At 35.1% G+C, this 10,606-nt stretch overlaps 1 long non-coding RNA gene across 1 annotated transcript; it reads left to right on the top strand.

Annotated features, from left to right (window-relative positions):
* The first annotated feature begins 667 nt into the window (after window positions 1-667).
* LOC145665752 (uncharacterized) lies at window positions 668-9,673 on the top strand. The gene is made up of 4 exons (XR_014127635.1): window positions 668-755; window positions 3,925-4,055; window positions 6,928-7,095; window positions 9,551-9,673. It is a non-coding gene; the product is annotated as an uncharacterized LOC145665752 (long non-coding RNA).
* Window positions 9,674-10,606: the final 933 nt, after the last annotated feature.

The raw sequence follows: 10,606 nt of genomic DNA on the forward strand, positions 1-10,606 counted from the left end.
TGAACAGAAATATGTAAATAGAGTAATGTTAAAATAATACAATTTTTTTTGCAAGCTTTTCGAATTTAATAAATAGTAAGTCATAGAAGTTAGCTTGTCTTTGCCTTGTAATTTTTAAAACTAAATAATGACATTTGTGCCGATGTTTCCCCAACAGATTTAGATACGAAATGTTTTGAGTTAACAATATCCGTCACCAGACAACTAGTTATACACAGAGAAAAATTGTGACGTTCATTCACATGTTTGACTTATACATAGACGTAACTGTAGAAGAAATATATGTAAAATGGAATGTGATGTATAAATATGGTTTGCTGGTAAAAAAAATGGATGTAATTTTGTTACATTTAAACACCAAGAAGTAAAGTTTAAATGTAACAATCTCGCCTTAAGAAGGACGACAATCTAAGAATATTTTATGTGTCACGCCGTTGTTTTTACGGTGACGTATAAAGTTTCATAAATCACCTGTCGTTACGTTGAAATGTTCGCGAAAATCCGAAGGAAGTCGATCGAACCCGAACGGAAGCCATTTGTATTTCATGAAATTATTTAATGTTGTTCAGGGAAATCATGTGTTAATTTGTGAGAACAAGTCGGCATCATGGACTCCGACGTGGACGCAAGAGGTGTGAAAAGGGGCAGATGCAATGAAGAAAGTTGTGATTGCGATTATTATACGAGAGAAGAATCTAAAGGGTGGAGTGAATATTGTGACCACCCTCCAACAAAACACGCGAGGATTGAACAAGGTACAGTATGTGGAAATAACGTATGAAATACATTAAGTTGTTAGGAATAATGATGGAAACGATGTAGGAAAGCTCTTTTGATTTTTCCCAGAAGATCAATCATTACGTTCAGTACATTATTTCGGAATGCACACTCTTTTGATGGATGACATTCTTGTATTATTAAAAAAAAAAAAAAAAAAAAAAAATCTCTAATATAAGTTTTTAGATACTACTTGAACATAGCAAACCAGAATGGTTTTGGTTGTCCTCTAAGGGCAAGGTTCTAGATTACTGGTCCCCCTTCCCATGGACAAGGCGTGCAGGTTTACTTTTGGCGCACCACTAGAAAGACCGTGTTGGAAAGTTGGTGCTGGTTTACTCTTGGCACCCACATTGTGAAAGATCTACAGGCAAAATTTAAAACTTTGCATATATATGTGAAACATATTCATAGAAGACATATTTATATAAAACAAATTTCTCCAGGCGATAAAATTAAATGCAAAGCCATGTTTTGTGTCTTTATTACAGCTAAATGGGAATGGGGCCTGTGTTCTAGAAGGGTTCACTCGAGCAGACGGTTCTACCAAGAACAAAATTTATAGGTAAAATACTTGTCAAACGCTTTTCGTAAAAGAAGTAGAGTGTGAATATAAGTTATTTCTGTCATTAAATATATTGAAACACATTTTGAACGGGAGTGAACATATTCTAAGTGGAAATAATCTGGTAGAAAGGTAGAAATAATCTGTTCGTGTTAGGGATGGACATTTGCGATGGATATAATGCAAACATACGATTTTATTACAAATAATTGTGTGATAAAGAGCGTCATATTATAAAGTTTTTGAAGCGTCATGTTATGTTGAAACGTAAAATCAACGATGCGAAGTGTGGAAAAGAAGTGAAAATTCAAAACAGACGAATTTCTCCTCACAGCGGGTCATTTGTACCCGGAAAACCAGTGAATTCATTTTGAAAGTAAGAGTTATTACAATTATTTAAGTGTTTTGCAAGGTGGAAATTATTGGGGATATTTTACGTATGTTGCACTATCCTTGTTTATGCGTGTACCCCCCGTCGCTGACGCGCCTGCTCCCTACGAAAGCACCCCTCGCTCCGCTCGGGCCCCCCTACTACTTTTCTGCTCTGACTCGGTTAGGTAGCATTTGTCCTTTTACTGGGCACGTAGCAGAAGTTGTTTAGTGGTTTATGCATTAGCTCCTCATTTAGTGCACGCTTTGCAAGAAGAATCAGAAAATGCAATAAATGTGTGAAAATTTGGTAGAACCGTCTGCTCGACTAATGCCTTCTAGAACCTTGCCAAAGTAATGCACTTGTATTTTAGGTTTACTAGTATTTCGGTTTCAAGTCTAAAATCGTTACAAGTGCTCTACGATAGATGAAATAAGTGAATGCATGCGAAAGACCGTCGCTGGCCTGCTTGCTCCCTTCGGTCGCACCCTGTCGCTTACGCTCGGGCCCGCAGCTTCGCCCTATTCAGACTCGGTTAGATTGCATTCCTGCTATTTAGTGAGCACCAAGTAGAGGTTTTGTGTTTTTTCACTTTTGTTTTTGTCATATATCCGGACTACATAGGCCTATATATAAGAAAATCATAAAATAAAATTCGGCCATAATTTTTCAACCATTACTTCTGATGACTTCCTTAAATTTTCTCTACGAGTATGCCAAGTGAGATATTTCCATGTCGCCTAGCGTAAACCATTTAGGAGGCAATAAGGAAGAAATTAGTGAAAGAATTATAATTCTTTCACTAATTTACTTCCTATTGTCCCCTAAAAGGTTTCCACTAGGCGACATGAAAATATCTCACTTGACATAGATAAAATTCAAGGGACCACAAGAAGTAACTGTTGAAATGTTAAAATTGTTTTACGATTTGCGTCTAAATACGGCCATTGGATGTGTACCATAAAAACTACCGTGCGAAAAATAAACTAACCGGTGATAGGTAGCAACTAGAAAGCACGAATGTTATGTAACCGAGTCAGAGTAAGGTGAAACTGGTGGGGCTGCACAGGGATTCGTCCGAAGGGAACAGGCGCCTCGTGCATACAACGTGCTCATGGACCGTATTACAGGATCTCTAGTTCTTCATTCATGTCACCTTAGTATTGATATATTGTCAAAGCGTGGAACGCCTCCCGTTACAGAGGTCAAAAATTTTCTTCAGACGCTTTGATCCCTCTACTCGTTTCAAAATTAACATGACATTTCTAGGTAGTTTCTACGTTCTATCTTCGCAGTTTGCCCTCACTTATTTCCCACCCTGTATACGGTCTGCCACTAAACTCTCTTTTTCTCTGTTTTTTTTGGTGCTGAATCCAGTGCTAGCAATCATTTTCAACAATTGAATTTACAAAATTTAATGGTCCCTTGTTAGGTATGGCTTCTCAGTTTTACTGTATTAAAGTAAGTTTCTATCTTCAACTGATCTTAGGAACAAAAGAGTTTCTAATAGTTTCCCAGAAAAACATTTGGAAACATCTTGGCTTTATTTTATTATAATACTAGAGATCAACTTTCAGAAGGTACGAATAGCGCATGTGGCATCTTGAAAAAAAAAAAAAAAAAAAAAAAAAGAACATTGCAGTTCAGTGTGTTCTTTTTCATTATAGAAGGGATTGACGGAAAACTCAATTCCCACAACCCGAAAACTCAAACCTTTTAAAAGAATTTAGACATCATTCGCGGCAACAGCCTGACGACCAGCTGTTTAGTGAGATTTTTCTGTTTTGAAATAGAGAACATGAAAAAGAGTTGTTATTTGTTCTAATGAAGTGAGTACACTATGAATCGAATGTAGCGTGTACCCACATACTTCCTAAATTTTAGATGGCTATACGATAGTTTCCAAAAATTAGTGGTGGGTATACGCCGTATACCTGCGTATACAATCCATTACATCCCTTGTAATATACCAAGCAACCACCTTCTGTGTAAAAATGGGAGGATCAGCCTCCAAAAGAAGTTAAAGCCTGCGTTTAAGATACTATTTCAGCATTAGGCTGTTGTGACTGATAAAATACGGACCTCAAACACCTTTTTTTTAAAAAAAAGAAAAGTAAATTCAAAACCAGACTTATATCTTACACACCTGTGTTAATTTTAAATCTGAAAGGCTGTACACATTTTAGGTACTTTTTTTTTTTTTTTTTGTCAGATATAGCTGGAAGCTGGACACGAGGTGTGGCACAAACAGCTGAAGAAGTACCTACAGAAAGCAGTCTTCCCCACAGAGAAGACCGAGATGCAGACTCTGAGGAAGAAACTGTACACTTCAAAAGTAATGAGGTAATTGACAATAGGTTTTCGAGGAAAATTTATCGGTTTATTTATTGCTCTTTTAGAACGTTCAGTTTCGATAAACTGTCATGCCATGTAAAGAGGCATGAAGGGGCTTTGCGGTATGAATGCAGTTCGTGTAAATCCAAGTTCAAATTTCGTTCCTCATTATGCAGACATACTAAAAATTGTATTTATGTGTCTACACGCATTCGAAGTAATGTCAGCGGAATCGATCATAGATTAAGTGTTATTACACGGATCCCAATGAAAAATTGCGTATTTTCGAAATAAAATGCAATTGTCAAGATAGTTATATAGTCAAAACGAAAAGAAATTTAGAAGTCTGAGTAAAGGAATACATTAGAGATTCAAAAGCAGAAACTCCGGTGTCAGGTTTATCGAAACATTTAAAAGAAACGCAACGTAGGGTAGAAGATTCACAAGTTTTGTTTGGAGCTAGAAATGAAATAGAGAGACTGATGCTTGAAAATTTATTTATTCATTAAAAAAAATAAATCTAGACAAGGAATAGTTGACTGGAATGGGGGGGTGGTAATTACAAAATTTTCACAGGAATAGCATGACAATAAAAATAATAACATGCCTGCCATATTTTAGTTCACATCACCTTATCCGTATATCGCTGGCGCACTTGCCAACTTTTTTTTTTCACAGCTCTCTCCTAGGTTAGTCCGTTCCTTTTCATTCCTTGATGTTCCTATTCTTTTTCTTCTTGTTTCTAACCTCCGTGACCAAGACTCGAGGGGCGAGTCGAAAGCTTGGAACTCTAAAAATTCATGAATTACAGAAATCTGTAAATAGATTGATATTTAGAATTTTTGAGCTTGGTTTTGCAATGTCTAAGGACGAGTATTAGCTCATTTGCCTACGCTGTAACTTGGATAAAGTACTTATTACTTTCGTGAATTCATGAAGAGTGTAATGTACCATTACAATTACGTAATGTGGTCTCCGCTCGAAGGGGCCCACTAAAATTATCACCTACTGTACCATGCTAATTTTTCCGAAATAGGTTTCGATGTATACATGATATTCAATTGATTATAATTATACTTGGAATTAATGTGGAAATTCGGGATAATTTCGTAGTAACTATTTTTGGGGAATAATATCTTTATTCATACGTTATTTCACGATAATATTTAGCATATGGGTGTTTCAAATAGGGAAACATTGAAATCATCATCTTAATGCTGTACAAAAACTAGGCCCGCTATTGGGCAGGAATTCTTAGAAAAATGTAGCAATCTAAATTTTGGTTGAATATTTTGGACCCCGATTGTCCTTCTTGACATGCCCATATCCTGTCTGAAATCCGGTTTGATCCAGATTTTACCATTTTCTATTCGTTTTGTACTTTTCGCTGCCAAAAATCTCTGCTGTGATTGGAACTATTTCCCGAACTATAGTATTACGGCGCGAGAACCTCCATTCCAAGACGAGGCGTACATCAAGGACAACACTGTAACTTCAGCTCCTCTAAATTTGGAAAATTTCTGCAGATAAACGGAATAAATCAAGGTAACACGAGTTCAAAACAATAGTTAAATCATCTGGACGTAGAAGGGAGCCATAAATTGTTATTTTCATCAGCAGAAATAATAAAATATATAATTCAGTTCATAAGACGCCATGTTTACAGCATATAAACAGTATTAATGGCTAATATTTTTTTTCTGAATGTAATAAATTGTATAAAACAATGTAGTTACAGTTTCCTTTGGAATATTTTATCCTTGTTTATACGCTGTCCCGTGTGTATGTGTGTGTGACTGAGTGATAATTTTTGCCTTAAGTCGTAACATGAACGTTGGTTTATTGTAATGGTTTTACAATGCATGACAAAGGTTATAAAGGATAAAGTCTAAAACAAATTATAATCGGCTCTGAGAAAAGCCAAAATAACAGGATATGCCTGAATGAACGACGATCTTTCAGAAATATCAAAATTTTTATTTATAACAAATGTATGCATTACTCGATTTTTTTTTTTTTTTTGGCTGATTCAAATGTGTGATCGATCTCTGAATCTTGGAGTTCCGAGACTGGATATTAGGTAACCTTCGTTCTAAAATAATGAATAAACAATAGAACTAAACTATCTTGTCTCCCGGGCTGGGTCGGGGCAACTCCCACTGGCGTAGTTGCCTGGACCCAGGTCAGGGTTGTATGAGTGAACACGGGTCTATTCCGGATCCCTATAATATCAATACTTGTGCAATAACATTCTGAATACAGAGTACCTTTTAGAAATTATTCGAGTTTCTTCACCATATTCCCAAAATTATCCAGTAATTCGTTCTCCTCAGATCTCCTATCATCTTCTTCCTTTCCTTCTCCTTCCCTCTTCCTTCCTACCTTCTTCTTACTCTTCCTCACTCTTTCTTTCACTATTTCTATTAAAACCTGAAAAGACTGAGAGTTGTCGCTATTGACACGGTCATTAAAATTGTTTGATATTTCTTCGGAAGTCCGATATGAATTAGTCAACCCGACAACAAACATTTCGAAGTTAGTAGAATACAATCCATTTATTTTATTCATATTTAATTAGATTATATTCCAATATTCAAAATTTAAGACAGTTTGAAAAAAATCGGAAAAATGAGTTTAGTAGCGACTCTCACCCCTGCTTTTCCCTCTCTTGACGCCCCTATTATTCTATTCTATTTTATCTTCTCTTTTCAAGAGTACAATTAGATCCATTTTCTCGATCCATCTTCGTGCTTTGAATATTACCGTCTACGCACCGTGAAATCTACCGTAAGATAGTATGAAGGAAAAAGATTTATGGATTTTTCTTTTTTCTTTTATTTATTTATTTATTTATTTATTTATCTATTCCCCTTTATTTCAGTTGGAAACAGAGGCAAGTCTTTACTTTGGATACGACGTAGACACTCTTGAAATTAAGCTGGGAGATGCAGTGTCAAAAGTGGCACTATCAGCCAACATAGAAAATAATATTTTCGCCCTAGAAAGACATTTGCAGCCAAAGAGATTTACGCTTAGAGCAATTTCCCAGGTAGGTGTATATGTAATAGAGTTAAGGGAATTGTTACTGAGAATTGCATATCACCGATGCAATTTGAGTAAACATTAGTTTAAAATTTCATTTAGTAGTTTACGTTACTATTGTTATGAAGATACACTTCTGTGCATATTAATCCACATCATTCTTCTAGTATAAGAATAAAAAAATTACATTTAATGTGTAACCCCATACTTTGGCCTCTGCTCGTCCCGCAAGTCCTTAACACATCTATTGATACCTCCTTATTAATAAGCACGAGATCAGTAAACAGTAAAACAACCAGCTGATTAAAAAATAATAATATGGAAGAGCTTTGAAACGGCTGTCTATCTACTATTATGTTACATGTTTCCAAAGTAGATAATGCTAATATGGTCAGAGTTCTAAAGGAATTGTGGAAGTATGAAGGATGTTTATTGAGAACATAATAGGAAATAAGATACATGCATTTTTTAATTATTTTTTGGAGATATGTCACCAAAAACATGAGAAAGGAAACAGTCACGGCCTTATTAGGTACCATCTGTACATCCACCTGGTGAAACTTAGTAAAATGGTATAAAAAAAAAAACTCAGTCAGGATGCTAAATCCTGAAAGGTTCGAATTCGCGATCCCCTAATCCAATCCTCCCGGTCTACAATAGTCACATTGTGACCGACTCAGACTGTCTTGTCTCGAAATGATATCTCCTGTGAAGCATTTTTGGACATCCTCGTTTTCCACAGACATTTTCCATGTATGTCGTTTCTTGGGGTACACTGATTGCCACTTATTCAATAGTAGTAATATGGTTTATATTATTGCAATATTCTTTTATTTATAAATGAAGTATTAGTTTTCCATTGATAAAATAACTAACACACGTCATCAAGAATATGATTTTAACGATCGCTTGAGATTTGATATATTATTGGGAAGAGCTCCGCTGTACTAATTTCGACGCTAATATTGCGCATCTTTTTTACAGTTGTTGGTGGCCAAACTACCATAACAGTGTCGCTGCTTTGCACTTTCTTACAGAATGGGGCTTCTTCAATAATGGAATTTACTATTTCAAGATTTGACGTGTGTGTAAGAATTGTTATGAACGTTCTAACCGAGCGAAGAAACTTCTAAGGACTGGACCTACAGTTTAATGTGGGTTCCGAACATCATGTGTCCCAACCGGAATTGAACGCAGGACCCTTTTGTTGGAAGGAAGCTAGTAAAATTTGACGTGTGGGTGGTTCTCAATCATAATCGTGCTTTTGTGAATAAGTTATTAACGTTTTAAACGAGCTTCTGAGCTTCTAAAGGACGAGACCTAGTTTAAAGTGGGCTCCGAACCACATGTGTCATGTACTGGGAATCGAACCCAGGACATTTTGATTAAAAGGTAGCGACTATTACCACTCATCCATAGGGTACACTCGTGCCTTTGTGTTGAAACATATGTATTTGTTACTAGTGAAATGAAATTTTTATTGTGATTTTTTAAAAAGTAAAATTGTGCACATTAAACGGATTGATTTTTGGTCCAGATTCATACGGATTGTTTCAATAGCTAGCAGGTATTGAAAAAGATGCTCGAAGGTTAATGTCTGTACAGACAATTTTATTCCTGTAGAGTATCAAAGGCTCAGGCAACTCTTAGGGCTAATTGACTCTACCTTTGAACTCCAATATTACTCTAAACATTAATACATTTTAAGGCCAGTCTGCGGCAGAAGTTTACACTCAAGACTCCATTGAGTGACTCAAGACTCAAGAGAACATCAGGTGACATCATCTTCCAAGTGTAAAAGAATTAAAGGATAATTAAAAGGCCTGCCTGGACACGCTGTTTTATAATAAATAACCTAGTGTTTTACCTACTATGGCTTTTACGCCTGATAAAGAATACAGTTAGATAATTTTAAACTATAGTGTTCATATCGATTCTAATATGTGCAGGTCAAAGTTTGCTCTCACACTTCTTTTACAGGTAACAATAGTCTTATTTTAGTACGGTTTTTTAGTATCTTCCACAGAAGGTATAAATTTCAATACAAGTTGACGCTCTGACATATTATGTGAGTCTACTTCAGAATTATCCGGTTAAGAAATTTTACAACTTGGTGAAATACTTTCGCCGCAGACTGGAAATGCATCTTATCACATTGTTTCTTAGTTCAGAAAGGACGGTTGTTTCTTTATTTTATTTTTATTTTATTTTTTATTTTTATTTTATTTTTTATTTTCATTTTCATTTTATTTATTTATTTATTTTTGAAGATCTTGAGTTTAATAAAAGCACAAACTCTCAGCAACGTGGACAAGCTTTTTTAGGTCAGTTCGAGGATTGATTCACATACCAGTACGTATTTTTTTATTCTCATTGTACATAGTATTTACTAAAAACTAAATTATCTGTTTAAATTTCTTCCAAATACACTATATATTAAATTATTATCATTTTACTTGCAGGAGGCAGACATACATCAGAAGACGAGTATTGTAGGACCAACAGTGTTTTTTGGCACAAAGAAAGAAATATATTGTGGTTCTGAAGAAATTATTAATTTGAAAAACGGATGCTCTGGGTTTAGAGCTACAGTATTATTACTAACAGTATATTACGTGAAGAACTTGAACTATCCAAGTGCATACGGTCAAATTCTGGGCTTTTTACAATGCGTCCTAACTCGAGAAAAATTTCCTAAGCGATTGATGTCGCAAAGACTTTTTGAAACTGTGAAGCTCCTGAAGCTGTGAAGTTTTTAGAAGTGTAAAAGTGAAATGTGAAGGTGAAATATAGTTCACTTAAACAGTGTTTCACTTAATGCTTGTGTATTATTTTTGTTTACCTGATTAGTATTTTTTATTCTTTCTAACAGTAAATGATCTCACTTTTTAAACGATATTTAACAAGGAAAACTCTTAACAGAGTCACGTCAAAAGTTTCCTTGAAAACTTGTACACGGGTAGATGTTTAAATTAAAGGTCAATAGAAAACAATCAATGCTCACGAGACATAAAGTACAAGAAAGATCAATTAAATTTGCTTGAAATTAGCCCTGCGACTGAAAGCATATAACACCATTATCAGTATATCCAGGAACTATCCAACCTAACCTAACAGAAGATTAGTACCAACATATTATGTGATAGCTTTCAAACAATACTATAACGATTTCGTAAATTTCAATCGCTCATGTAAACAGGCATCCTGTGTAGTCCGTAATATAACCGCAATACTGGCCAACTCACTGACGGAAATGCTATCTACGTTAATGCTGATTTTCAAAGATTACTATTGATCCTTATGTATATATAAATATGTATCTTATATTTCGTAGAAGCATATAATATTATGTGGTTGGTATTTTGTTTATACATTGTCTACAAGTGTAAAAATGTTCAAGGCAGTTTCAGTTTGATCTTGTAAGATTTTATAATATTGTGGAATGAAACGTTGCTGTTTTAGCAGTTTATTAAATTCATTTTTAACGCCTTTTAGTAGCTGTAGCTCTGGCCTAGAGG

The sequence above is a fragment of the Thermobia domestica genome, chromosome 12 (genome assembly GCF_964235325.1).
Source record: "Thermobia domestica chromosome 12, izTheDome1.hap1.1, whole genome shotgun sequence".
Classification (NCBI taxonomy): domain Eukaryota; kingdom Metazoa; phylum Arthropoda; class Insecta; order Zygentoma; family Lepismatidae; genus Thermobia; species Thermobia domestica.